Below are 27,260 nucleotides of genomic sequence, written 5' to 3' on the forward strand. Positions count from 1 at the left end.
AAAATATTTGTTCAACTTGACGCGCTTGACCATGATGTCTTCATAGTTAATTTTCTTAGTTTTTCCCATCGTAAACTTGCCGCATGACAAGCACAGGACCATTTAAGATGTTATTGCATCTTTAATGCCGAGACAAATGCAAGCTTCTATTTTGAGAGAAATATTGAATTTATTCAAGAAGAACACTTTATCTATGATTTTTTTCATCACAAAAGTAATTTCTCCCGTAAATAATTACCTCTAGTTTGCAGTTACGAAGTGGTAATTTAACTGTTATGTTCTTAAGCATCGTTTTTCTTAATTCGCGTGTTTGAATGGAGCAATGAAAATCATGAGCGTACGCAGTCACATGGAGCAATGAAAGCTTGAAAAGCGACTGGGGACCAATGCAAAAATAAATATGGACTCTCGAGTTACTCTCAAGGTAAACTTGCCCTTATTTCCTCATACAGAAGGTTATTCGTTCGCTTTTTTCCAGCCTTTATATCAACTCACCAACCTGTCTGTTTGTCTGTTTGTTTGTCTGTTTGTCTGGTACAAATCTTGTAACTCAAATTTGACTCACTTCCTGTGAAGCAAAAACGCTGAAATTTTGCACACTTCTTCATTTCCGATGACAATACATGAAAATATAACTTTTTCTCTCCAACCCCCCTTTAACCACCCCCCAGTCAACCTATAGCCCCCCAAAACATGTTTTTGATCTAAGAAGTTCCAAATGGTCGATTTTCGTGTATACATTTAATTTGTGAAAACTGTACAACAGCTAATTATGATCTTCATATATTTATTAACAATTGTAAGGTTTTGTAAATGTTTGAATATTGTTTTACCGTTACATAAAACGTACGGGGTGGCATTTTTAACATAGGGGGGTGGCATTTTTAACATAGGGGTAGGCATTTAAAAGCATAGGGGTGGCATTTTGAAACATAGGGGGCTTACCATTCACTGAAAATTTAATAAATATAGTGACTTTTTTAATACGTCACTTTTGGTTTTTCGGGGTCACTGAGTTTTTTTGCTTTGTGTCATATATAAACGTTGCTCATCCCCTGTAATCTAAATATAAAGGCTGGTTTTTAAAAAAAAAATTTTTATAAGAGCTTATTCTGTTATAATCTATCTAAGCTATGCGGTGCCTTATCAATTAGGGTAACTCTTTTAATGCTCAAAGAGAAATGCAAAAGAGCAGTAAAAGACATAAAGTAATACTACCATTAACAAAGTCAATAGCCATTATTGGAAACAAGGCTACATTTAGTTGGTAACTTTTGTTTGAATGCTGATTTCTACTTTTAACTTTCTGAATCAAGATAATGATTAGTGATCTTGAAAACACTACCTTTTCTCTCCGGCTCGACTTTTCACTGTTGATGAAACTTCTGCCCAAGATGGTCGTTTTCGAAAATTATCTGAAGATGCGTCGAGGGAACGGCAAATGGGTTTGCTAATGGTAGACATACCGCTCTTTTTGTTAATCCTTGATGCACAATAGCAATCAAGCCGAGTGCAAATTCATGAATGCATTTATGCTCGAGTTAATGGGAAATAAGGAACGTAATTAACTAGAACTCAAGATTCCTTGCGGATCCGGAAAAATTAAATGGTGGCAAAATATTCTCTGGTTAAAAAAAGGAGACTGAACATAAGTGTAGGAATCGCACGCGGACTATATCAGTTACAAATCGTACATAGCAACGTCTCGGCACTCAGGACACTTCCAGATAGTCATAGATCCTGGGCACGGAAATCTTTGCGTCAGGTTCTGCGATGACGGGAGAAAAAAACTTCAGGAGGAGGACGGGGAAAGGCCAGAAAAAAACGCAAGAAGCAGCTAATTACGTTGGGATTGTTTTCAGTTGGAAGCAGAGCGACGGCAGCAGAGCCTTCATCCGCAATAAGGAGGCGTGGGGAATCTCTTTTATAGCGATGGAGACGGCGGCGAATGATAGCACGCACAAGCCGCACATACATTTGTACACGATTTTTTTTTCGTCCGGCATCGTGTCATTCGCATCCGGCGGGATAAACTCATTCCGCGAAGAAGCGAGCAAGGAAGATTTATGTTATTTTATATTTTTTCGCGAGGAATCTCGGGTCGGCGGCATAAATCCCCGCTTCTCTCCCCATTCTTCCCTACCTTTGCACAACGCATCTCTAATGCCGTCTCCTCTTGTGTGTGATCTCATACAAATACACACGGTTCCGCCGCCGCCGCCGCAGCGATGTTCCTTTTTTTGTGTTCCAATGTCTTTTCGCGCCGCCACTTTGTCCACCTCCGCCACGTGACACCAACGCATATCTCATAGCGGAACCTCCGGAGGAACGAAATAACGTTTTTTTTATGTCATTACTCTTTTTTCTTATTAAAAGGCGTGAGGAGAGGAACGAAGAGGAGAAAAGATTCTCGCGAGAGGGGAATGATGACGAGAAACGTGGCAAAAATTCTTGTGATAGCGACGGCGGAGTATAAATGCGGAGTAGGAGTATAAATGTCACGGGCGAGAGTACGAAAGGATGGTTAGAATGAGAGACGAAGGTAACGAGAAAAAAAATGAAATTGAAAACGGTGATAAATCTCATTTCTTTTTGCTTTGGTCTGCTTGTGTTTCACCATCTCTTCCCATTTCCGAAATTCTATTGCACTTTTCTTTAATTACGAATACCGTCGGCACATCTATCCTCGCACCTGGAATACAACAAAAAATAACACATCGAAGTCATTTGTGATTCTGAACAAATGAAGTCACATGAATCACCAGGGGAAATTTTTCAGTTTGAACGGGAATCTAGCCGCTGGAGATAAGCATTACCGTCCACCTTATTCGTGTATAGTATTCCAGAGAGAAAGTTTACGGATCTTCAGTTAAACGCACGATAGAAATCAATTTCCACGCGAAGTCTCCATGCGTTGGAGCAACATCTCATGGTGGAAATTCCAGGGGATGTCAAAGTAAAATTTTCATTCACTTTCAAAATTCACTAACTCTTCATTTACTTTGTGGTATTCCATTATAAGTTTTCCTGGATATCAGACAATTACTTATACCACTTATTTTTTATCAGAGCGCGATCCGGGTTTCAATGAATTATCATCTTCTTCAGGCGCAAATTATGATTTGATTAAACAAATTTGTTGAATAACCCGATGCAAAACGGCCAATATGAGCTTTATTCGGTGATTTGAGAATAAAATAAAATGAAAATTATTTTGACATTAAGTCCGGTCACTTTAATTTCCCGGATAAGGTCAAATGAAAAAAGTTGCCTAAATATTAAAAAGCTTGAAATTGATGGTAGGACTATCATTAATCCCGCATATTGTAAGTAAGATCCCGAGCAACTGATTTTTCAAGTTCCCTTCCCCGAGACTTGATTGAGACAATATATTTCAATAACGAATAATGATTTTTCTGAATGTCGAATTAGCTTAGTTTGTATTTCGAACACTGAGAAAAGTCGAACTAACTATCGAACTCTGTGCCAATTAAGTTTTTATGGCGATTCTGGTGGTGAGGGAAACGAATACGTGTAAAGTTGAATGAAATCTCGATTCATTTTTCTGACAAAGAGTGTTGCTAATCACCTCCCGTTAACTCCATCAGCAAAGTTTGCTCTGAAACGCTATACCACTAGGTTTTGTCTTGTGTATATCGCTGGTATCCAAGCAGTCAAAGATAGCCTTTTATCGACAATGCATCCTATCGGAAATTTATTAAATTTCGGAAATTGCCACATCTGTCGTATTTTAATCGACTTTCAAAAATGTCCACTGCGCGGTGATGAGTGCAATGCGATACACTTTTTTCCAATATTTTGCAGTATAATGTTTGTCATTGCGAGGCATATCGTTGAATAGTAATGAATATAGTAATGATTATGTCATCATGTGTCAGAGAAAATCAGAGACTCGTCAGAGAAGCCATTGAAATATCCAAAGAAGATAAGAATAATTTCAACAGAGACACCGGCATTAAAATTAGCCGTAGGTACTTGGCAACCCGTAATTAGAAGAAACAAGCAGCAACCCACTCCCCCAACCTACGGCTCCCCTCCCTCCACCTCCTGACACAGACACCTATATAAAAGATCTTAAATTCCCATCTCTTCATAATCCCTTGAGAAAGCGACCAGCGTCGGTCAGGAAACGTTGGGGACACCCAAAGCATTGACGCGGCGACATAGCCCAAAAGTTTTTAATCATAATGGAAATTTATTAGCTAAAAACAGTCGTAGGGATTACAAATGAATTTCCCACGGCCTCACGGATGGGATGAAATGAAAATGGAGTGATTCGAAATGTGAATCGAGAAAAGAAGCTCGTAAAACTTAATCTAAGACTCACAATAGCTACACAAAGAGAAACCTTATCCTTCAAGGCATTTTCCACCACCTGCAATAAATTTTCGGATCAAGTGATGACTGTGATGAAGTGGTATAACGTTTGCTCGTGTGCGGGCGGAGTAAGGTCATCAGTGGTGCTTCCGACCTCGAGACCTCTGTGTCAACTTTTCTGCTTCGCTGGATGCAACCATTGAAAAGGATTGGGCTGCGCTCATTGTGGGGATGCTATTTCATTATATTGTTACGGTGGATATTCTAGGAAAGTATACAGACCTTCGCTACATTATGATTAATTTCTAAGCATACTGATTCCTGGTATTTTCACGCAACTCTATTGAGTAGAACTTACTTGAACACCAATAAATTATTAAATGAGTAATTAAATTAAAATTAATATGATTTCTAATTAGTACTTGTGTAGCAGTCGTTCCGTGACCTTTTAAAACGCCCTTTTCAATAATCAACATGCGTTGGTATTCATCAATCATTCAATAATTCAACCCGAAGGTTGGTTTAGATAGGTAAGGGAAGAGCTCATCCCGAACTAACCACTGGCGTGTGAACTCGACACATTTATTGTTTGGGGGTTAGCCTGCCCCTTTCCCTCGCTCTCCGAGGGTTTTGGTCTCCGGGATAAGGGTTCGAAGTTTTCGCCCGGGTGTTGAGCCCAGAGTGATCAGCGGCTAAGTGCTCACCCCCACTTGTCAACCTCACTCTAATGAATACATATTTCGGCCTTGTTCTCTTGGAGCTTTGTTAAACCGAAAAAATTCTCACTCCTAATATATTGGAAGCTTTATTTAATTAAGAAAAAAATTACATTGAAAGCAATGTGGGTTGTAAATCTTCAAGAGAGTGTTAGCTGAATTCGAATATATATCCGGTACAAATAAATGTTTAAGCGTTCCGTGTTGGCATTCTTGTCGAACATAGGTCCGTAGGCAGGTATCTGATCCTTGATCCAGAGCATATTTCACCGTGGGCATATTTTTTGACGGTTTCGGTGTGGATTCGACGAATTAAAATTGCTTTGTCAAGATGTTGATGCTGGATCTGGAGCACACACTGAGAACTGTGAGAACTGAGAACTGTGTTGGTTGCGTGAAAATAATTTTCTTCATGGGCTACTCCATTCCAAAAAATCTAGTTCATGCTAGCCATATACCAAATAATTGGGTCCGGTTTTTGAGTTCCTCTCAAAAACCTTTACAAGGATGTTTGACTGAATCGTGGCCACGCATCTATCGAAGAGGGCATCGGATATTCTCCTTTACCAAGAATGCCATTTTTCTGTCACGAATAGGATGTTCGCTCGGGCTGTGCCTCCCCTCACTCTTCGCAAATTCCGCTTTGATACAAAAAAGAATGCAATGCACGCCTGTGTTGGCATACCCAGATGAGGGAAGGGAGAATCGCCAGCTCCCACGAATAATTATTATACCACGAGAAATATTTGACGTTGCTAATCCGCTTTCTCTGCCTTTCTCTTCCTGTAGTCTCATCTGCTCCGGCGTCCATCGAGGAACGAGGAGTATTAAGAAAGCTGTGAGGTCTACACTTGTCCAAGCGACGCGCGTGGGCTTCGTTCATTTCGACCATTTATCTCGTCAACTTCACTTCAAGCCTTTTCAAAGTCCCCTCGCTCAACTCACCCCGCCACGAAGCGATGAGGGAGAGGAGAGGCGAGTCGCGCTTCCATTTCGGTGACGGAAAACATCGCGGCCGCTTTCGAACGGTTTGCCCGTTTCGGAAGACGGGTGTGTCCACCTCCTGTGCTTCGCTAATGCCTCGTTCAGATTACGATTGTTCCAGCAATCGTTGGAACTATCGTGCATTCACACAACGATGGTTAAAACCTGTGCTGCCCTCTAGTGCTGACACCTAAAGTGAACAAGAAATTGACGGTTAGCAAAGCTGTTGAGGTATTCAGGGTCAAGATATTACTGTGTTCAACGTGTATTTACCGGATAATTTTTCTTCCAACTAATTCTTCCTTCCTAGGACATATCCATGAATAAAAAATAGAGCGAATAGACCTTCACGAACTTTTCGTCTTTCTCTTGTCACTTCCTTTTCCGGTCTCCCAGCGCCTAACCATCGTAATGTGGCAACGTTCGAAACTACGTGAACTATTGTTAGGCCATGCATTCACACGGCTAGTTCGGCCAACTATCGTTAGGAAGATCTCTCGGCCAGAGACTTCTTCAAGGATTGATGGATTCGTATTATTCAACTCCCTAGCGCTAATTCGACGCGATTGACAGTGAATCTGCATCTACATACGGCCCCGTATGCGCGTGGCGAGGAGTGCGAGGACACCAGCCGTGTAAAAATGAAAAGGAATGGCCTAGCATTTATTAAAGTCCTTTATTGTTCGGTGGAAAAACTAATTCCCACACCTTTCCGTTCGGCAAAATATCGCTCTTAGTTTATCGTTTCTGTCGGCCCTGGAAGTATAGTGGGGCTCTAATATGATGTCATTCGTGTCGCTCTGAAAGATATATGTTCATTCTGAAAGGTATATGTACAGTCACTTTCAAAAGTCGGTCCCCACGGCCAGCGCGAGCAACCACGTTTTCCGCTGCCCTCGAACTTCGGGTATTGCTTACGCCTTCTGTGCCTTGAATGGGCCAGTTTGACTTACTCTCACCATCCGCAAAATCTTACCGAGGCATTCTTCTCTATCCTAGATTCTTCGCGACCTCCCCGACTCCCGGTGCCAGAACACAAGGTGAAGCATAAGTTCTCAGTCACGCGATTTTCACCATGATAGTATTCTGAGACAGATGGTCTGAGTAGTCTGACTTGTACCACTGTCTGACTTGTACTCAAAAATACCGAGACGCATCTGCGTCACAACGCACATATAAGGAAGAAACGAAAATCGGAATTTACGTCTGAAAGAGGATTCTAAAAGTTGCCTCCAAAAGAACATTCTAGATTGTGCCTTTAACACATTCTTACCAAACACGATCAATTCATATTGTTCTATATATTAGTATTTTAGACACACTGATAGGCGCATTCATCGTCCCTAAGAATTTTCTTGGGATTTATATTATCCTGCAGATTTATACGCGTCTCATCATACGAGAAATAAAAAATACTAATGTGCGCCAAATTATTACGTTTACTTCGTTATGATATTTATTCCATTTCCATTCCATTAAACATTTTCCTAAGAAAATATTTAAATATTGTAAAAAAAATAACATAAAATATTTAATGTATTCCAGGTATCAGTAAGTAATAGAATTGTTACCTTTTATTTTTTTATTGTCTAAATCGAAAGATTATTACTCCTGGAGTACGTATTTCACGCTTTTAGATGTTTAAATGACGATATCTATTTTTCGCGATTAAATGAAAAGTGAAAATTTTCAAGCGCGCGAAAACGCAACGGCTATGTACGAATGCCGGGAAAACTCCGTGTGACGTCGTTCTGGTTCCCGCTGCCGCAAGTGAGGTGACCTTGGGGCGAGGTTTTGAGCGCTGATACGACGCAGGATGCTAGCAGGTAGCAGAGTACCCTGCTGGCTGGTAGCGCTTGGCTTAAATAATGATTATTAATACCTTATCAAAGGAAGAATACTTTCCGACCTCAGCCAGTTTTAATAGGTGATCATTAAGGGACGTTTCCCTGAGCTCTGTGCCTCATGCATGCATTGGTAATCTCAGAAAACGTAAACTCCTATCCTCTCGTAAAGAAACTAGGTCCCTGGGACGTAACGTGGAGTGGCATCGCATGGGTGCCAATCTGGCCTTTTTCAAATGAGGATAAAAATTGACCATTGCCATTCGTCTAAACCGGTATTTCTAAAACCAAATAATTTGCATATTATGAATACACTAATAGTGGGTAACGAATCGCAATCAATTCCCTCCGCTATCCAAACCAAGTTTTCGGGTTAGAAGTGGAAACTGAAGGGAAATTTATTCAGGAGGTGTAATCTATTGACTGGAGTAGGTATTTTACTTACGGCACTCTTTGATGGCATTTAAATATAAACCAATCTGAATGCGTGTGCATCGTAAAAGGTAGCAACTTTTACCTTTGCTATATCACTCATTCGTTTTCGTTCGAAGGTTTCTTTTATTAAATATACGAGTTCTTGAATGCGTTTATCATAAGTCTAATGTTGACGCAACGATGCCTTTTTTATCGATCTATTGAAATAATTAGTAAAGTAACCGATTATTCAAAATTAGTCTTGAATTCATCTCTTGAGAGAAATTCATTATAATTGTCACAGGAAATAAAGAATTACATTAGGTGTAATAAATATCATACCTTATTACTTTTGTCCATTAATTTGTTTAGAGCATCGTTATAATGTTTCCTTAATTTTAACAGCCTGAAACTCTATGAGCAAATATTTCTTGTTTTTGCTACAAAATAAATTCTGTTGGAATAGATTAAAAATATGTTAGATGTCATTCGGATAGTTTAGATAGATTAGTTTGGTACGAATTGACCCTTTAATGTAGGATATCAAAAGGAAAGGAGGCGTATGAAAATGACAGCTTCCACCAAACAATTTCGTCTGCTCAATTTTTATCCGGTGACTAACAAGAGACATGAGCTAAAAAAAATCCATTGCGAACGAACATTATCGTTCCATACCGAGGTAATCTGAACGGATTCACTCATTTTTCCTTACGAATTACCGCTTTTATCACAATATTATCCTCCACAGCTGTGAATTTAAATCTCCCTACCACACATTCTGCATGCCGTCATCCTCAATGGTTGAAGCCCTGCCTTAAATACATTGCTGCGCGCGGGAGAGGTATTTCGAAATCTAACTGGTAACGCTGATTCGTCCATCAAATGGAAGCATTATTTCCAAGGTCACATTTTCACTTGCATTTCCTGCTCTTTTAATGCTAATTTTTTAATCATTTCATAGAAATTTAACAGATGAAGTCGTGTTGACATTCAATTACTCGTATTTGAGTTATTTTGCGCTATTTTTGCCTGAAAGAGATATGCTTACTTATCCTAATTATCAATTCTGCTGGTAAAAACCTTTAATATTAAATCATCGAGTAAATACTCTTTTAACCCTTATGCTCATAACCTTTGGTAACGTAAAAAATGTTTTAATAACATTTTAGCACATTTTACTTGTTTTTAAGAGCAAAATTACTGCTCGGAAAAATCTCTGCATTTTGGTTGAAGTTAAAAAAAATCAACGTCTACTTCATAAGATGTTTCTGTGAATTAATGACACTTGATACTTATCGCATTCTTTATTACGATCAGATTGAGTGACGTGTTATTCAAGAAGTCCAATTTTGAAGGGAATGGCTTTTGCTTCGCCATGATCCTCCTGAACCGAAGACTTGCTGCCTAATACGGTAAGGACGTGTCCTGAAATCCCCAAGTGCTCTTTCCTCCACCCTTGCCTTCCGTTCGCCTGATCCCACATTGATGCGGGCGGCTCCGGAATAGCAAGCGTTCGTCCTCTCCAAACCACTTGATCAATTCATTCTGCTTCACTCGCCCGGAATATTGAAAACAATCCCGTTGTTCCCTTGGCTCCATTTCCCTTTGGCTGTTTTTCCACTTCCTCCCCACATTCCTTGCTCGAAGAATACGGTTGTGAATCAACTTTCCGAGGTAGCGAAAATCATCCCTGCATGTCTCACTTTAATTTGAAGCCGGAAATCGCATTTCCTCCGTATTCACTCGTGTTAGAACTTGATCTGAGCAAATCCCATGCGGTACACTTGTTGATTGGGTCTTCAAACTATCCCATTTCGTACGTTGTGACTGGTGTCAAAATATAGGCGGCAGATATATAGCAAAGTCCCGACGAAGCTAGGATTCGTCAAGCGTGTTTTGGAATGGTTTTTGGATGGAAAAGTAAAAGATAGGCGCTGTTTGAAACTATTCCGACCACACCTTTAATATGCAGCGAGCATACGCGCTCCGGCGGAGAAATACTTACTCTGTGAACTTAAAAAACTAAGGAAAACTGAAAGATTTGTCGAACGCTGGAACGGGCGTATAGAAAGTGTTGCACACATTTTAAACGAATTAGGCTCACTCGGAGTTTGCGCGCCAGGCTTAGATTGCTTGCGCAATTTAGAATGGACATCTTAAGAGTGACGCGGAGAACTTAATATTAGAACGCCGCTATCTTTCCAGGTCCAACTGAAACGATAAATTAAGAGTGATATTATGCCAAACGGATAGGTATGGGAATTCGTTCTTCCCCCGGACAAGAACTAAATCGAACGAACGAACAAGAGCAGCATCATGACTATTGCGTTAAAAACACAACCCGTCACTTTCAAATACACCATTAATTCATCTCCCTTGACCAGGGTTACGACGATGAAAGATTTGGTCGTTATAACCGGCATCAAACTAAACAACTCCGACCACATTCAGACTGTAAAAAAGAAAGCCATGTCTCTGTTAGGCCTTCTGTACCGCTTCACGGAAATTAAGGATCCTAGTGCACTCCACTCCTATTTCTCAACGATTTTCCTTCGCATAGTTTTGTATTGCTCTCCAATTTGGTCCATGTCAGCCCCGACTAATCTAAAATCCCTTGATTGCATCCCCCACTTCTTTACCAGAATAGTTAGGCATAGAGTCGCTCACTTACGCAATATGTCCTCTTATGCTGTATTGTCTTCTCTTTCCTTGTCTAATCTGCAGAATCTCAGACCTAAAACGGACTTCAACTTTCTACACAATATCTTAAACTCGACTTTTGACTGCCCTGAACTTCTCTCTCTGTTGAATTTCAGAATACCGACTCGTTCCACCCGCTCGCTCTCCCTACTCCACCTTCGTATTCCCAGAATCTCCCTGACCAAGCGCTCACTTTTATATCACCTCTCCTCCCTTCTAAATTCGCTCCCTCCTTCCATAGATCCTTTTTACCTGCCATGCAAAAAAATTCACCGCACAATCTAGGTCTCATATGTCTACCAATTTAATGTTATACTTTCCCTACTGGTTAATTCTTTGTTTGTTTTTATGTTGTTATTGTATTGTGTCTGTAAATAGGCGTCACGGCTGTATGTGAAAATTACGTAAATAATAGATAAATAAATGACTAGGTAAATAAATATTAGGTGTAACGTCGTTTGAACCATGCCTTTTCATTTGTATCCGGCTGGTGTCCTCACACCCCCCGCCACGCGCCTGTTGAAGCAGCTGAGGGGACCGTATGTAGAAATAGATGTTACTAAGGGACTCCAATGTTATTTTTCACCCTGTAATGTTGTTGCAATTTCCGTATTTCAAGATTTACATTCCACGCGCGCCCACGCACTTCGATCGCATCATCCAATTCCTTTTTATATTTTGATTGGCATAACCATTTTGCGCAAATGCTTCTGAGAATATAGTGCAAATTTAAGTAAAGCCTGAATCACACGATCATTTTATCCGTCATTTTCTAGTGATCACTATCGCGATCACTAGAGTGATCACTCGCAAAATTATCGTCGCCGGCATTTGTTTTCCGCTTTCACGATCGCGATGAGGATTCCCATCACTATTTTTCATCACTCGTTCGGTCGCTTTTTTCGTCGCTAAAACCGTCACTAAAACCCAATATCAGCCAATCAGAACGCATTCCCATATGGATCGATTGCAGCACAACGTTTGACAAACGTGGGAACGTCATAGATAAACAAACACGCTATATATTTTCGTTGTGCGGGTCCTATGACAACAAGCTGTGATATCGAAAGTGATGCGGAAAGCGAAGGCGGGAGGGACCGTGTGAGTCAGAAAAATGATCATTAGAGCGATCACTTTTCCCGTCGCGAATAGCGATCGCTCGAGTGGTCACTTTTCGTGACGAAAGAAAAAGATCGTGTGATTCAGGCTTAAAGGAAATTATTATTTTGATATGCCTAAAAATTATTATAATTATTCTGTTATTATGTAGAATTACGTTATTACGAACAATTATTATACTTTTTATTGAATAAATATAATTATGCTTCTTAATTATCAACTTAATTGGCTTTAATATTATTCAATATTGACTTCCTTATCGATTAAATTTTACATTTCCAAGCAGTGGTACGTTGAATTACATCTCTAAATAATTAAGTTTCTGTGCAGCCAATGAAAGTGATTTGAGTCACTGAAGGATTCAGCCGCAGCCAGCTTTCGTATTTTAAAGCCAAGAGTAATTTTAATCGAAGAGGACATTGGTAATTTTTTTAAAAATAGCTCAATGACAGAAGAATCATACACAGTTTATTCAAAAACCAAGTAGCGGTGATAAAATCAGGGCCCAGCTGTGAAGAAGCAAGAATTAGGAAAGGTGGGCGAAAAGGCTGTACGTTGTCACCCGTAATTTTCAACGTTTACATTGAGAAAGCCATTAATGAAATCAAAGAAAAGGCTTTGGGAGTGAATATCCATGGAGAAAAAATTAGCATGCTAAGATTTGCCGATGACATAGCCGGTATAGCAGAAACAGAGACGGATTTGAAAAATACTCTGGTTAATATGGGTAGGGTAATGGGTAGATATCAACTGAAAATAAGCACGAAGAAAACCAAGATTTTTGTATGCAGCAGAAGAGAAGAAGTCAAGACTAACATTAAAATAGGGAAGCAAAAACTGATAAAGGTGGATGAATTCTGTTATTTGGGAAGCAAGATAACTAGTGACGGGAGAAGTAAGACAGAAATTATCAGCAGAATAGCCCAGGCGAAGAGGGCATTCAACCAAAAGAGAGACCTGCTTACAGCGGGAAACTTAAATATGGATGTAAAGAAACTATTTATAAGAACCTACATCTGGAGTATGCTCCTATACGGAAGTGAGGCATGGACAATGACCGCAGCAGAGAAAGCAAGGATAGAGGCCTTCGAAATGTGGTGCTACAGAAGAATGATGAAAATCAAATGGATCGACCGAGTTAGTAACGAGGAAGTCCTAAGAAGAGTAGGAGAGAAGAGAAGCCTCATGAAAACCTTAATAAGAAGACAGAACAACCTTATAGGCCACATCTTGAGACGTGATGGCCTGATGAAGACAATCGTCGAAGGGCAAGTGGAAGGCAAGAACGGAAAAGGAAGACCTCGAACAAAATATATGGAACAAGTAAAGAGAGATGTGAAAGAGAAGAAATACGTAGGTGTGAAAAGATTAGCTGATAGGAGAACTGAGTGGAGAGCTGCGTCAAACCAATCCTAGGATTGTTGACCAATGATGATGATGAACCTTAAATTTAATCTTTTTAATGTATTATCTCACTAATCCTTTTTAGTATCATTTGTATGTAACGATAGCTTTATATCTGTGCTCCTGGCATAATATTTTAATAATGAAACGAAAAGAAAAATAATTTAAAAATGCAGCCTTCAAAATAATTCAATTTTTGAATGAGGCGCTAAGGTCTACCTCTGCCTCTACCTTTACCATCTGCCTCTGCAACATTATTTCTTTGAGAAAATGATTTTACCTCTGCTATGATTTTCCACACCTAGGTATCATCTCCTGTTTTATTTCAATTTTTAGGCAAATTTTTTTAGTTTCTCGGCACGGTGGCATCGATTTTCAAAGTCACTTTCCTTCAACAATTTCAAATACATGGTGTCATCGTTAATTTTTAATGTGAATAGCACGTTGAAATTTACGATGATAATGAGATTATGCCGACGCAATTCTTTAGGAAATTAATTATATTCGGTAGACTATCTCCATTATATAAAATAAGTCAAAAAGTCAACTCTTTTCTGGTTCTCTTTCTGTGGGTAAATGCTATGGGAAATCTTTTATTTTTGACCAATGCGGTATCTATTTTGCTCTTATATTTCCGTATGATGTTTTAGCCATACGTGGCTGTAGTTTTCTTATGCTATGTCATCCTGCTAGATGGTGAATTTTTAGCTTTTAGTGCAAAAATGACAACCGGTACTATTTTGTAATGAATACATTTTAGCCATGCTAGATGATCTCTGTCGTACGGCATTCTCTTGTCATAACTACTTAAAACCGTATAAAATTTTAGTACCAAGTGTATAAGAGGATTTTTTCTTTTTTCAATGCGATATCTGCATCAAAGCGAACGAGTTAAGGCTATCTCATTTTAATCTGAAGCAGACGAACCCGTGGCGGAAAATGCTAGTACTTGTACTGAGTTCTTCAGGGAACTCCGTCGACCACGTTGAATTTTTAAAGCCAGTTAATCCAGCATGTTAGCGTGAGCTTACGTTCTTTTAAGCAAAATTTATCCGTAAAATTAAGATATTGCGCCGTAATCACATAACGTTTAACATTTTACATGCTTCATCTAAGCCTCTCATGGCTCAGCAAAATCGCCGTAAAAGCAACAGGTGGACTCTGCGTCCACCGTATCACAGGCATTCGAGAAATTATTATTTGCGAGAAATAGTTGTCAGTGTAAGGTGAGTCTAAGCAGTATCATTTACAAGGTTCCCTCAATTGATACCGCAAAATTTCAACTGCGGAGCAAAAACCATAAAAATCAGGCATTGATATCTCTTGAGCTTTATCCCGATAAAATTAAAGCCCTTTACCGACCTCGGTGGCGGCGGGGCCAGCCAAACGGAAGGTCGTGGGTTCGAGTCCCGCCTGAGAAGGTTAGCCGTAACCAGGTCATGGTTTTTTGTGATCCCCCATTGTTATTTGTTGAAATTCCCGATAGTAAGGCCAAATAATGATGCATTCGGAGTGATGGATATAATTTTTTTACAAAAAAGGTATTTTATACTCTAGCTAGAGATGAAATGGGTTCATTATGACTCACCTGAAACAAAGCAACTATCGGAACAATTCATACACCGAAATCACTTAGCAAGCCAACAAAATTCAGGGGAATCTTCAGCAATCGAAAGCTTAAGCAAGGTACTGTGTTTTGGAATCAAATAGAGTGTGTTTTTTGTCGATTTTATGCAGCTGTGGACGGTGATAAATGCAGCTGCTCAGTGTGATGCATTACACTATGGAGCCATTTGATTAAAAAAGAAGAGATAATTCCAGTTCTGATTTTGTTCTGATCCATGACAAAGACCGTCCTCTAGCTGTGCTAGTGCAGCCCAACTGCTCCTTGAGAAATTTCAATGGGATATTTTCGATCACTCGCCGTGCAATCCCGACCTAGCGCTGACTGACTTGACCATCCTTTTACTGAAAAGAACACATGGGTCGAAGGGATGCGATTAAAAATGAAGCTTTAGCACAACAGTAAAAATTCATTGAAAGTCATTGGTGGCAACAGTCCATGAAGAAGGTATGGTAGAGCTTGTCCACGGGCACGACCAATACCTCATTCGCCGATAATGTGGAAAAGTAATCAATGTGTACTTGAAATTTTGCAATGATATGATTTTTAATCAATCGCTTCGTCTTCCAATCATGAGGCGTCGGAGATTAAAAAAGACCTCCTTTGTATTTATTAATTTTGGGCGTTATGAATGCGGAGTTAGTGGTGACCTATTCAGTAACATATTGACATTATCTTGCGACGAAAATGGCTTAATTATGACGCGAAGACCCGTAAAATTTCAAATTTTTCTCTGAAGGAAAGGAGCGTCATGGCAAGGCAAGGAGTGTCATGACACAACGGCAGATGCCATGCTCACGAAATGTGAGGCACCGCCAAGTTGGGCACGTTCCACTAGACGCAACATCTACATCATGAAAAATTGGGTTCCCTTTTTCATTATTTTCACATTCCACTTACCTTTCCATCTCAGTCCCACGTGGTGATGTCAAAATCAAGCTGAGAAAACTGTGGCATACCAGTCCAAATTAAAAGAAGAATGCTATCCAATTGATTCGTGCTGCCGTTTCCTCTTCAGCCTGATCATCTGCGCATGTGTTGAGCATATGAAAGGATTCGCATGGAAAGTGTACTGAAGCGGTCAAATTGTGTCTTACAAATAGTTTAAACATCAGGTTATGCAAGCAAAAACTACAATGGATTTATCATGTATTGCGCCAGCGAATATTTGGAAATACTCCATATATGGGACCGAAAATTTTTTCGTGTATGTCATTTTACCCTGAATAAGTGAATTTCACTCGCCTGTGACCATATCTTGGCTAAGCTCTACGTTCACTTATCGTGCGGATTGAAGTGATGACTTCACATAGGGTTGAGGGTTGCGCGTAACGGGGTTTACCAATCTATCACCATGTGGTTACGGGGTCTGATATGCGGTCGGTTGCCATGTTATTTTCCGCCCCGCCTGCTTTGCAACCCGCTAGCTGCAGACCATTGCACGTGCTGCGTAGCCACGCTTGACCCTCCATGTCGGTGCCCCGGGTTCGATTCCTCACGGGAGGTCGCTCTTGGGATTCATGGGTTGACAAGTGCAGCTGTGGTTGAGCACTCAGCGTGAATAAGGAGGAAGCGCGCAGACGGATTTCCACGGCTCAGCGAATGTTAGTCAGGTAGCCATTTGCTAGCGTCTTGTTTTTACGCTTCGCTCGTTGTGAAATTTATTTCGTAACTAATGCATGTTACCTGGAAATGTTGAGTTGAATAAGCAAGAAAATCGTGCGCGCTTTGAGTCTCCGTGGAATCGTATATTTGCCCTCGAGTTAATTGCTTCACTTTTTACACTTTCTCGTTATGCAGAGGAACCTCATTTCTCTCCGTTTAAGGAAATTAGTTTAGACCGTTTCTGTGAATACTTAGTCCTGCATCCATGAACCCAAAGTCATGTCAGCGATGTTCTCCTACAAACACATCTTTTTTTTTATTAAAATTATACCGCCATCCCACTTGTTTACTCCTCAACATTTACGTTTCCATCAACAAAGCTATTAACTGAGAGAATTTCATAAAAATGGCTCAAGATATTTCGTTAATTCCGTTCTTAACCCTCTTCTCATCATTGCATGTAAAGTTGATGTCTTTACGTTTTGAATACCTTCCGGGTTAGATGCGTGGACTTATTGTGAGCGAAATGTCAATGTCTTGTAAGTTACTATTGAATGCTTGCTTACTATACCTCAACTTATTGATAAGCGGGCATTCTGTTTTTAAATTTTACATTATTGCCGCAGACGTCATATTTTTTTAAATCTGTAAAACAAGCAATATTCTGTTAATTTTCCTTCGGTCACATAAAATTTAATTAAAAAATCCCATTTAAACAAATTAACAAGCAATACATTAATAATTATTTTTCTACGTTTCTAGTGATTATTTTCGAATATGGAAAATAATTACTTCTAATAATTCAATTAATTAATAATAATTACTCTGAAATTTGGTCATCCTTTTAAATAATTCCAATCAAATTCCATCGTACTCCCGCTTTCGAGAGAGTATATTTCGCGTAAATTAGTCAAGGAAATATAAATATTTTGGGGAAATTTCCTTTCCCAAAGCAATATTAGCAAATAACGTGTGGTTTCTTTGATTTTTTGGACACCGCTCACCTTTGGACACCGTGAATAGCTCCTATACCCTTACTCCCAGTGATTTATTTTCTACCAGAGCTCAATGAAGAATAATTTTAACGTGGGGAGACTTCTGAGCTAATTGAAGTTATATATTCGCTTTAAATGTAATTATTCTCCATTCAGGAAAGTAAATAATCTCGGATAACGGTGCCTTTACTGCGCTTTAAATTAATGCTACCCTGTCCTATCTAGGGAACAGAAGTGTTCTAGCCTCACTGGTGCGTGACGCTTTCGAATGGCCAAAGTGGTGCCGCCACAACAATGGAGTTCGCCAAGGCATGGCTCACGGAACAGTTTCAGAACGCCGTCTCAAAAGCACCGCGGTCGCTTTATATTTGACATCTCTCACCTTTCTCCGTTATCTATCCGAGGTCGAACTATCTCTCTATTCGAGCCGTTCATTTTTCAATCAGGGGATTGTATCCGAGAACCTTTTCGTCGGGGTATCGCCGTGCGGTTGACGCTATCTTATCGAAGGATCTAGATCGAATTACGCGGCCGATTGTTGTTGGAGGCGAGTGTCTGGCTCCCTCTTGGAAGATTAATACGAGTGGGGTGATTGGCGCTTCGTGCGCGAGTAATTAGTGATTGGCTACCCTCGTTTAGGTATTTCCCTTTCAGCACCAACTTTTCTTCCCCCCCCCCCTCCTCCTCTTCCGGCTCAGGGATTTTCATCGGCACGCTTTTAATTACTTTCCGCCGCTCAAGTTTCAATAGGTTCGATATGCCGGCGGTGATTCAAATTGAAAGAAAGATCCTTTGTCGTTCCACTTTCCGCCCGGGAGAATAAAGTTTCGACGAAACGAAAGCTATGAGTTCTCTCCGATTGCTAAATGCTGATTAAAGACATGATTGATGTGTCCTCATGCATCTTATCCATTTAGAAATGCCCATGTACTGTCTGACTTCATAATTCGGAGCGCCTTAGGGAATAAATCTTTCAATAGCTGGCTGGAGTTTCCAGTAAAGGAACACCTCTTCCCCAACAGCGAACAATAAATTGTTTAGAGTTCGTTGTTCCTCAATGAAGAAACTGATTATAGCCTACTGTAGGTTCAAAGAGCTGATTCAGATATTTATACTTTGTGTTCTATGTGTTTTATCTCAAACTCGATTGTTGAGAATGTTCATAAAGTTAGGAGTATCAATTTTTTATCTCTAAATTTAATTCCATTGAAGCATGTAGATACGAATATATAAATAATATTTTTTGTAATGAAATTCAATTCTAATTGCATTTTACCGCATTAAGTGTGTTTTTTTGGGAAAATTAATTGATTTCCTGGAAATACAAACAACAACACACCACAGAGTAAACAAAGTGACATCAGTGAGTGAATGAGTGTCCATGAAACCTGGTCTAATTATAGCGACGCATGGCCCACGGCAAAGTTATTTGGGAAATTTTATTCGTGACAATGGCAGCCGCTCACGAAATGATTTTCTATTGACGAGAAATAGTGCACTTCCAGCCGCCGCTTCTTGTCTTCCAATGGAATTGAATTAAAATGTAGCAGAATGACTTGGTATCGTTTTAAAGGTTAGCAGGAAATGCTTCACAGCATTATTTTTCAAAGAAGGAAAAATTCCGTGTGTACACCGAAAGGAAATAGAAACTCGCACATTGTACTTTTTACAACTTAGTGATAATCAATTGGGATAGGTGGTTCCCGGGAAATTACATGGTTGGATTAAGTGCTGTCAGCCGACTTTCTGGTGTTCCAAAATCATAATTCTCCAAATTCTTCTTGTTCATTACAGCAGATCTTTCTAACCAAGAGAAATCGAAACCAATAGATAAATTTGAAATAGCAGCATGATGTCTATGATTCTTTAGCTCCAGGCCCCTAGTAATGCGTTAACACCGACACCGGGTTTTTATACACTCTTTACCGCCGGGTATTCTTGTAAAGTACGATCGAGTCGATAGAAATAATGATATTGGGTAATTTGGTTTCTTTTATGAGACTGAGAATTTCCCGTCTTCAGAGCATTCAAGGTGGTGTATAATTTATATGCTCCATGAATTATAGATTATTATGCTGATATGAAAACATCGACGTGATGCTTCAATAGTTCTCCGCATTGAATCCTAGGAAAGATTGAACGGGATGGACTAAAGATAGATGAAAAGTGGTTCTACCGGAGAGGCTATGGATAATGATCAAACCAGCAACTTGGTTTAAAAAACCACAAGATATACAGAAGAGTTAAATGGATGAGTGCTGAATTTCGTACCTACATGAAGGCCTAATATTTATGGATTTGCAACATTTGAGGGGTTGGGAAATTTGATTTTGGTGGCGCAGCAGAATAGTACACAATAAGGAACCTCATATAAATGCAATTCTTCGCTAAAAATTAATATAATTAAAATAGCTGCCTTACGGTAGGCATTGATCAATAGCCTTAAAACAATCTAACTTTTATATGACACTATCGGAAAATCCGGTTGATCTCAGCGGGGGTAATGACAGTGTGATTCTGTTTCGCTAATGTAGCCACTACAGAAACAGATAAGAGTATGGGACAATGTAACTATAACCTATTTTTAAGGAAATTTAACCACTTTTCACTTTGACGGTCTTTCCCGGAACACGTTCGTAACTTATTCGAGTTAATTATTCTATCCCTTGTCTGTCAATTTAAGTTAAGCCCAAGTGAAATGAGCTCCTCGTCGATGGCCAGGCCCAAATTTTCAAATAAGTAAGAGAACTAATTTGCAATTAGGTAAGTGGAATTTTCACAATGCTAAGCTGATTAGATACAGCGTTATAATAAATCGATTTAATGGCTTAATAGAATTAGTGATTCTTGCAAATTATGTACTCGATGAATGCATAGACAACCCTTCCCTTTGATGGTTCCAAGCATAATATACATTATTCCGGTTAACTTATCACTTTATAAAACAAACTGTAGAAAAGTATATTATATATTAATTTCAAACCATTCTATATTATCAAAATGGTGTTTATTTCATATTTATGAACTATAAATATTTTTTAATTCAGTTGATATACTATATAATGAAAACAGCAGCTCCTATTTGATTCCAACTTTATGTTCATATAAAGTAGCCATAGTTCTCTGTCGAGAAATACTACCTCTAAATCTTCCTCATTTTCCCATTTTTTTTCTATTCAGTACATCTGGCAAAAAGAAGCTGTGCATCACTGTAATCCTCCCTGATGCGAAACTATGTTCATCTTTATTCATCGCCGCTTTTCTTACTGATTCAGTATTGTTAAGCACTATTCCTTCCGTTAACTTTGCATATAGATTTATAAGACTTATACGCCTATTATTTTTACAATTTCCTTTGCTATGCAGGATTATTAAATCATTTATCCTTAGTTCCCTGGAATTCCTCTCACTACACGCTTTCTTTTAACTGGCTACGTCTGTTTCATCGATGTAATCTTATGAGTCGAATGGATGGATGGAATCAATCGAATATTTGGCAAGATATATTTTCCCAGAGGCATAAAAGTTGGGCTGATATTTTCCAGTAGGAATTTATAACCTGGATGTATCGAGCAGAGGGAGTTTAATTGGAAAATTTATTTTCTAAAATGCTTTTACTTACCATAAATGAAGGTCACAAAATAAAACTAAAAAAGCTGATTGGTTTAGCATTTTATATTTCGACCCAACTCTTCAACATCACTTGCATCCAATATTTGAAAAATACAGTGTATATATATAATTTTCTTGACTCATGACATTGTAATCTATTCTTACCTACATTACCTTATTCTCGTCATTGCAATAGGTTAAAATATGCGTGTAATTCTCTTTCCTCCTTATCTTGACCCTTTTTTCATTGGAATTCCCCAAAATTCGCCAAGTAATTTTCAAACGAAGGAAATCGTCCAGAGAAAATTAGGTTGTGCCATTCATTTCAAATGTTAACAGCTTAAACGGACGAGTTTTCTCACTAAGGAAGAGTTATTGGGATAATATGAAGTAATTTGCAGGAATAGAAATCTTCCGATCCTGCCCTCGTGTCGTGAGTGTTTTGATACATCAACAAGTTATTCTGCTTCTCAAATTTTGGCATGAAAAAAATAGCCGTCATCCCAGTCGCTGAACATTTTCGGGAATACAGCGGAGCCCGGCACGTGCTATAATTACTTCTATCAAGGAAAATAACACTCCATCATTTAAACTCGAGTTAGACTTTTCCCCCCTTAATTACCCCTCGTTATCAAGAATGAGGCGGAGGTATTCTGGTGTGGAAGGGCTCTCTCTTTTCTGAGATGTTCAGGTTGGATTTCACGAAGAGGCATTTCAAATGAAGATGAATTGGATTCTTATAGGTGGGCTTTTTCGTGAGGCTGCGCCCTCCCGTGACTTGCCTCCTGCAATACTCCATTAATTGGGATGAAATATTCTTCTCGTTTTCACCGTATATTTCTGCTCAAATTCGTGATATCAACTCACGTTTCTATTAAATATAAAACGCACCTCCTAAGATTGTAATTATTAAGCTGCCTCAACGAAACATCCGGAACATTTTACAGGTAGTCATTACAAAACCCGTGAAACATCTTGGCGAGAGCAACAGAAAATTTTTCTGCGATCAATTGTCTTCGGTTACTATTCACGGAATAATTTCTTTCCCCGTTTTTATTAGTGCTTTATTGCTTTTCGATCGCCCTTAATCCCAAGTGCGTCTTCAGTTTTAGTGCCGTCTTTCTGGAAATACTCATCGTAGCATGACACTCTATACCCTGATTTCACTCTTTGACCTCAGTTTCTTAGTTAGTCTCTCATGGCTTAAGTTTCAAAAAATTAAATTCGCAAAATGTATTTGTTTTTGAATCACGCTCCCCTACCTTGGTATTACGTCGCCGTCGCCGGCCGGGAGTGCCCGAGGGAAAAAAACCATTTCCAATGCCTAAGTACACTTTTGTTTCCACCCTCAAAATCACCAGAGATCATCACACTATAAATTTGCACACGAAGGCCACGGTGCAGCGCGGAATTTTCCTGCCTTTTCATCGCTGAGATACAATTAATTCATAAAACCAAAATTTTGGAATCGGATTCATGAAAGCATTCTTCACCAATTCCACCGATATCAAGTCCATTAAATGATTTACTTTGGTTGCATAAGCGCGAAAACTTCACCATCGTACGGCAAGTGCTGAAAAACGGAAACTTTTCTCAGTTCATAAATATACCTATTGGCTAACAGTCATGGGTTTTTACAATATTTATGCAACGCATTATTGATTAAGCTACATTTTGATACACGCCGCATTGTGAGCAGTGCTGGAGTTGGAAAAAAAAATTAAGGCGGTACTCACCAAAAATTCCAGCAGCTGAACATGTATTATACATCCGGCCGCGAAGGTATTTTAACCGGTACGCTTGTAACGAGTTTGGATTTTAGGGGGCACGCCGTACCGGCCCAACTACAGCGCTGATTGTGAGTAATATCTGTGACGTGCTACTTCATACCTTGGTATCCATGTAGATTTTGAAATTGACGGCGAGAGTGGTGGCGATGGAAACAGTTGTTGGCAGGGGTCAACGCTTGGTGGATGATGACGGGAGGTCGTCGCGGGGGTCAGTGAGCGGAGGGAAGTGGTGCTGAGGTCGAGAGAAAGGTGTTAGAAAGGGTAGCGAACCCGGTTGTTTCTCGAAAGCGGGAAGTGAGGCAAATTGGCGTCGACGGATGGAGCCAGCCCATCCTACACGCTTCTCCTCTTCCTCGCCTGTGCAACGATCCTATTCTCACATATAGCGTACTAAATCCTGAATTTATAATCAGTCGACTGACTGGGAGGTGCAGTTCACTCCCCTCCTCATTGGCCTAAGGTAATTAGTAACTTAAATCGGCAGGGTCGTATTTTCGCTGCGGGTTATTACTCAGGATCTCTAACACATATCATACCTGTCGTTGTTTTACAACTTTGGTGAACTGAGGAAAAAACACATTTTTCATATTAAAACATACTTAAATGTTTATATTAAGCTATATACAATCGATATATGTTATAATTTGCCATAAAATCGCTATTGGAGCATATAGAAACCGTTATAAAATACCATTTTTTATGTTTTCGTATTCAATCATACTTAAATGCTTATATTAAGCTATATGCAAGCGATATATGTTATGATTAGTCATAAAATCGCTATTGAGGCATATAGAAACCGTTATAAAATAGCTTTTTTTTATGCTTCCAAAAAATATCGAAAGCGTGACTTTATCCGGATTTTGATGCACCATTTATTATCGGGTTGCCCTTTTACAAACACCTAGACTGAGGTTTATGGTTTTGAACACTGTGCTCCATCACCCGCCTCTTAAAGTGGGTGAACAGCATGTTGTTCATTACAGCAGATCTTCCTAACCAAGAGAAATCGAAACCAATAGATAAATTTGAAATAGCAGCATGATGTCTATGACGCTTTAGCTCCAGGCCCCTTGTAATGCGTTAACACCGACACCGGGTTTTTATCCACTCTTTACCGCCGGGTATCTTTGCCTCACCCTTCAAAGGGCATACCTGAATAAGAGGGTGAAAAGTCCCCCCTAGGGATTTTTTCCGCACTAAGGGCATGCAATTTGGGATCAAATAGGACTAACCTCCTCACACTTCCAGCCCGCTAGAGACCCACCAGGGCCGGCTTTTGCGATATTTCGGTCAAGAACGCTTATATTTTAATGCAGTTTGCGGCATGTAAAAGGTTATTTAATGGAGCAAATGCTCGATTATTTTCAAGAATTTTCAGCCAGACAAGGAGAAATGGCGTTGATTTGAAAATTTCTAACCCGTGTTTTTATAAAATATTATTGAGAGGAAGACAAAGAAAATATGTTTTCCGGTGGCGTTTTTAAATACCTTTCGGCTAGAATAATGAAAATAAATTAGGCGGCGGAAAATTGCGAAAAACGTTAGGATATACGATTTTGGCCATTTTTTGCTGTTTCTTTCTATGTCCTGGCCGTGCGTAACGCCCGTTACATTCCATATTACATATATTCCGTCCTCTCACAAACGCTCACACTCATAGCGATTGTAATTCCCACCACAGGGACAGAATTTTGTGGAAAATGGTGCCGAAAATGGCTTTAGGGCCTCCGGAAACTGCCGGAATGTTAGAACATAGATATGAAAATGAGCTTGATTTGAGTTTTCCCGGCGTAGTATCTTCTCACAAGTATTATTTATATAATTATACAACTACAATCTACATACTTACTACCCCGAGAGCTGCCTTCATGTGCGTGAGGCGGGGAGCGTTAGAACACCAGCCTTTTACAAAAAAGGAAACGCGCGTATGAAGTTCAGCCCAGTATGTGGAGGAAAAAACGAATTCCTATACCTCCCGTTTGGCATGATATCTCAATGCCAGTTTCTGTTGGACCTGGAAATATAGTGGGGTTCTGATGTAATTATCTCTGTGTGGCTCTGAAATATACCTATTCTTAAATACTCCAGAAGTCTTAGTCTAGCGCCCAGCCTTAGAGTCTCTAGCGGCCCACAGCCTAATTCGCTTATCGTCTGGGTTTAAAACTATCATCAGGGCTTTGAATGAAAACATGAGAACAATATAAAATACAATGATATGCAATATTTTATATTTTTATCTACATTTACATTTTATGTACATTTTTATATACATTTGACCTATACTCCAAGAATCATTTTCTCATTAATTAAATGAAGTCAAGATAAGAAGAAAAAAATTAATAATAGAGATGGCGGCGTTGAGAAAGGGGACTCCTCAGGAACGCGCCCTATATTCAATGTGTCATCGTTGTTTCGTCGAGCAATGATTGACTCATTGAACTATTCAATAGCTAACGTAGCTCTTCGAACGAACGCAGCTCTTCGAACGTAGTAATTTTCTTTCAGAATTGCATAATAACCACCCAGGTTTCAATATATTTCTGGCCAGCCATTCCGATGGCCAATATTTCTGATCCGTAGATTGTCTCTGCCTTCGCGAATGTTTGATGCTGGTCCCTTGCCTCTATTCCATTGCTACGGGAGGCTCTTTCATGTCATGAGCACATCTAGCCATGATTAATAGAAGATTCACTCCCAAGTTGGTTGGGTGGAAACGACTATTTTTTTGAAAGATTAAATAAAGAAATAAATAAACGGGGTTCATGAGTTGGTCGTGGATGGTAGCCATCCACCTCATTCATTTCATGGGAATTCCGGCAGCTCCGCGGTTGAAGCCGGCCACGACTTCCGACTGACTTCGCCTGGGTGGTCCCCGGCGCGGTGTGCTGGCTGTTTGCGCCATCTAGATATCACTCACCCAAGCATCGTGTCCACTCTATTGCGGAAGGATTGAGGCGGGGACAGGCAGAGAAAGATCACCAAGGAAAGGATGAAATAAAGATTGGGATCGCACAGCGTAGAAACGAAATCTGAAACTACGCGACTTCGTAATTGTGCCGGTATTTTTTACTACATCTGTTCTTATTTTCAAGGTGAGGGATAGCGACTTGTTTACGCAAAAATTTTGCTTTCATGGATGGCATTCATTGACCTCAAAAAGCAATATCTCGTACTTAAAATGCGGATTCTTCAATGCTTATTTGTTTAACTAATATTTTTCGAACTTAATGATCATCTAGTGTGACATTTCTATGAATATAACGTGATTTTTCTTCAATGAGCGTTGAGCAGTCATTTGATAGTCGCGTACTCAAAATTTGCTTTCTGATTATTCCATTTTCTATATTTATCATGATTTTTATGTTTAAACAATCTCTATTTCAGCTTTTTGGGACATTTCTATTAAGATCCTAGTTTTAATTGAAAATTTTCGTTTGGTAGGATGGCATGATACCTACGGTTTGTTAATAGTGTTCTGGTTTTCAAATGCATTTTCAAAAAAAAATTTCTATCATATAAATCCAATATTTGTGCATGTTCATCCGATGAAGTACAATTAGAGAATAAAATTTAGATATTTTGCGAAAACGATATTTCTTTCTTCTGCCGGTCCATGACCTCCCCCTACAGTGACTTTGCTTCTTCAATGCCTAGTGGGCTCGTTCTCCTGTTTTTTTATTATGCCGTCGATTTCGATTGAAATTGAGGAGACGCGCATTTTTCCGTTTTTTCTGTCGTCTATTTCTCTATGCATTCGCGGTGAAAACTCAATTGCTCTAAACCTTTCGAAGATAAGTTGATGACATCATGAAAATCGGATTTCTGCTCCTCGGCCTTGCGCATAGGCCTAACTTAGTTTGTTGATATGAACACTCTTTTCGCCGATCCCTGCTTAAAATTAGCTGCTCTTTCTGGACGAGTTAATGAAACGGAAGGTTCTTCCTTACTGGTGTCATCAGCTCATGAAAAGAGATCGGTAACTTTCGCATTTTTTATTTGAACTTGCGATTGATTGACTGAATGGGGTAGAATTGTATTTAATTGGTTTTAGGTTATCTTTTCCTTCCATTTTTCCGGAATCTAGTAATGAAATGCGATTTTTTTAACAATGG

The sequence above is a fragment of the Ischnura elegans genome, chromosome 2 (assembly GCF_921293095.1).
Source record: "Ischnura elegans chromosome 2, ioIscEleg1.1, whole genome shotgun sequence".
In the NCBI taxonomy this organism is placed as follows: domain Eukaryota; kingdom Metazoa; phylum Arthropoda; class Insecta; order Odonata; family Coenagrionidae; genus Ischnura; species Ischnura elegans.